Source organism: Ictalurus furcatus, chromosome 11, assembly GCF_023375685.1.
Source record: "Ictalurus furcatus strain D&B chromosome 11, Billie_1.0, whole genome shotgun sequence".
In the NCBI taxonomy this organism is placed as follows: domain Eukaryota; kingdom Metazoa; phylum Chordata; class Actinopteri; order Siluriformes; family Ictaluridae; genus Ictalurus; species Ictalurus furcatus.
Genome location: NC_071265.1, coordinates 19,054,719 through 19,058,838, shown reverse-complemented (window position 1 = coordinate 19,058,838; position 4,120 = coordinate 19,054,719).

The window sequence follows — 4,120 nt, the reverse complement described above, 5'->3', positions numbered from 1 at the left end:
CTTGTCCTGGTCATGATTCACTTTGTAATACTGTAATAAAAAAAATTTTAAAAATCATAATGATGCTGGTTAACAGAACTAGAAATTCAACCAGTTCCATGACCTCAGCTGGGTTAATAAAGCTACAGGGTGCACATGAGGCCATTTGAGTGTCCAGGCTATTTTAGTTTGGGGTACTTGGTAATTAGTCATTTGCGTACAAATCAAGAGCGGTGTTTTCAGGATTTGCTGTGGTTGCTTAAGCCCTTATGAGTTTGTTAATATTGAATGCTAGCTGTACTGTTGAAGGTGTTGCCTAAGAGTATACAAAATGTTCAGTAGTTTCAGTTGTTCTAGTAATATGCAAGGGTTTTTGATTATTATAACGGATACCAAAGTGTGAACAGTGATTGAATATACAGTAAAACTGGAAATTACTGTCAGTACATACTAATGTGTCATCCATGTAGCCAAATGTTATGAGTGTGCTTAATTGGGTTTTTTTTTTTTAAAAACACTTACCTGCTTTTTTCCACAAAACAATTCTCTAAGCTGCTGGCCTTAGCGTGTTCTTATGAGGTATGTACAACACTACTTTATTCTACCTGCAGTGTGGGTAAGAAAGCTGAAGGTAGAGGGAGGGATACAGAAAACAGGTGTGAATTCAAGATTCAAAAGCATCTGAAGTCTTGAGGAATCAGGGCTTGGAAGGAAAACAGGAAGGAGCATGTTTCTCAGTGGTACACATTAGACTGAAAATAAGTCATTTGTCTTCATGAACATGTCTTGAACACATTTACCTCTGAGGCATATACAGCCTGAGCGTGACTGTTTCTTGTGAGTGCTGTCACATACTGTAGGAAAACACACAGATCTGTGAAGAGGTTGCAAGAATGGTCCGGATTTAAAAACAGCAACTATGGAATGACAATCAGAATATAGGTACATCTCAAAAAAAAAATTATATCGTGGAAAAGTTCATTTTGTTCTGTAATTTAATTAAAAAAGTGGAACTTTCACATATTTCATATTCTACATTCATTAAACATAAAGTGAAATATTTCAAGCCTTTTTTGTTTTAATCTTGATGATTACGGCTTACAGCTCATAGAAATCAAAAATCCAGTATCTCAAAATATTAGAATAAAAAATGTATCATACAGAAATGTCACAGTGGTGCATACCTAGTGTCAAACCACTCCTGAACCAGAGACAATGTCAGAAGCATCTTACTTGGGCTAAGAAAGACGAGAAAGAACTGGACCATTGCTCAGCGGTCCAAAGTCCTCTTTTCAGATTAAAGTAAAATTTGTGTTTCATTTGGAAATCAAGGTCCCAGAACCTGGAGGAAGAGTGGAGAGGCACAGAATCCAAGTTACTTGAAGTTCAATGTGAAGTTTCCACAGTCAGTGATATCTGATAATCAGATGAAGCATTTTGTGCCCTTTTACTATATAATAGTAAGCGTTGCTTTTAATAACAGGGTCACAATTACACATATCATTTAAAAACAAAGCAAAACCAAGAAAGAGTAATTAAAAAATGAAATGCTAAAACACTGGGAGTTAGGCAGAATTATACCCAGGATGGGATGCAAATTCACACAAATTCGGACCAAGGGGCAGTTTAGCATAAACAATCATTCATTGATATGTTTTTGGCAGGTAGGAGGAAACCAGAGAACCTGGGGAAATACAGAATTGATTTCAAGATTCTATCGTTTGTTTTTAAGGCCTTGCATGGACTCTCCCCCATATATATTTCAGATTTCCTCTGCTTTTGCTCTTCCCAGCGATCTCTCAGAACCTCTTCTCAGTTATTACCAACCATTCCGAGCTCACGATTAAAAACCAAAGGCGATAGGGCCTTTTCTGTAATGGCACTAAGGCTTTGGAATTGCTTGCCCCTCTCTATCAGAACCTCCCCTACAATAAATTCATTCAAATCGTCCCTTAAAACTTATTTTTTTTCTCTCAGGCTTATTTATAATCTGCCTTGTTTGTTTCTGCCATTGTCTCTCTCATTATTCTCTGGTCTTAGTTATATCTGTTTTGTTTTCTTATAGTAATTATTTGTTTATATATTTATTCTTATTATATTGTATGTTACCATTTTAACGGTATTTCCTATTATGCCTACTGTGCAGAAGTTTGGTCAACACTCGGTTTGTTTTATATGTGCTGTATAAATAAATTGACCTTGACCTTGACCTTGGAGGAAACTCAGACATACACAGGGAGAATATATGAAACTCTATAAAGATGGTAACCCAAGCTCATGATTAAACTGGGAGCTGTGAGGTGGCAACACTACCGGCACCACCATGCCACCCATTTCATCTACTCCTTCTTTCAAAAATATTTGTGGAAAATAAATACACTTATCCTGATGCTATATTGAAAAAGTTAGAGCCAGTCAGACTCTATAATTCGTAGCGCAGACATAAAAAGCTGTAAAATACACAGCAATATCAACAATAAAATATGTATACATCTGCATCTTTATTATGATATTCCCAGGGCTGTTAGCTCTTGTTGCTGATTGTCTGCATCAGAGCATCTGTCTAAGGGCTTGTCTCAAAGCATTTCTATTTAAGTTTAGAGAAATCTTTTGTGCTGGGAAGAATTTTATCATAAGTAGCCACACAAGGCAGAAATATAACTCGCTAAGCAAATTGTTATTGCAGGACAAGCTCTGAAAGTGCATGTTAAGACTTTTACTTTTTTTTTTTTTTTTACCTCTTTTTCTGCCAATGCCAAAGCAAAGCTCTATCCAGTATTCTCTTTTTAACTACATCACACCACTGCCACACATCCCAGTGAGTTTATATTATCTCCCAATTTACATTTACTGTTTTTCCTATCTCAGGGTTTCTCGATTCATCCCTGCACTGACTGAGGTTGTCCTTACTATTTGCTTACTTCCTTACCTGATACCACTTATTAACAACTTGCTCGTAGCTATTATCTGTGCCAGTGCAGGGCCCTGAGACTGGAGATGAGAACCCTTGGTTTAGGTACACTATGAGCCGAAAGAAAACTGAAATGTGGACCATGTGGGGACTCTGAGAAAACACTGTGTTCCTGTATGATGGGAAATGAAATGTGGCTCAGTGAAAGTCTGGAGCTGAGCCTGTGGGTCTGTTGATGAAATCAGAGAGTCTCAGTTAACTGGGTGTTGTTGAACTCAGAAGAATGATGTTGACTCTGTGCTGTTGGTGTTCTGATGCTGAAAGAAACAAATCTTGACCGTGGCAAAATACTGCAGAGAAAGCTAACATACATACTTCTGTAACCTTACAGATACACGTATCATTAATTTCAATAAAAAACCAAAGCATTGCAAAAAGACAAACCTTTTGGACCATCCTTGTTGTAACATGATTCTGTTTTAATTCCAGTTCTTATTTTGTCTTTTTTTCTGCATTTTATAAGCTTCCAATAAGAACATTTTTTATTTCCAGCAAACTCTGACACAAGCTCATCTAACTCAGCTTCACAGAAATTTATTCTCACCCTCACTTGGATGACTGGATGAGGAAAAACTCGTTTTCAAACAACATCCACAGACACGTTGAAAATAACTTGGTTATGTCCCAGGTAACAAGCTAATGTTCAGCCAGCGTTAAAGTACATCATCATCATCATCATCATAATAATAATAATAACCCAATAAGGTGCCTTTTTATGAATAAAACATCTGTGATTATTGACATCTATCCAACATTTTCCCACACAAGTGTCCAAATTGTTTCAAATATGAATCAATTCATTTGTATTTATTAATATGATATTTATTAGATTATAATATTAATATGTTGTTTTATTCTTTATTATTTTATAGATATTATACAATATTATTTTATTATTTACTAGGCAAAGCTGCTAACAACTTTTTAAGCCCTACACACAGTACAGAGCACACAGCAGTGATGGTCATGATGAGGTAAATTTATCATTATTAAATCGTATCATTATAAAATGTGAACACTTCCACAACGTTTGAAGCTGGACAGCGAGAAAATATTCTAATATAAAGTAAGTTAAGTCGACTCGATTAAAAACGCCACTTTAAATTCGGGGTCTCCCTGTGAGTTGATTCTATCGTCAGGAACTCGTGAGAATTTAATGTTTCCGGGGGG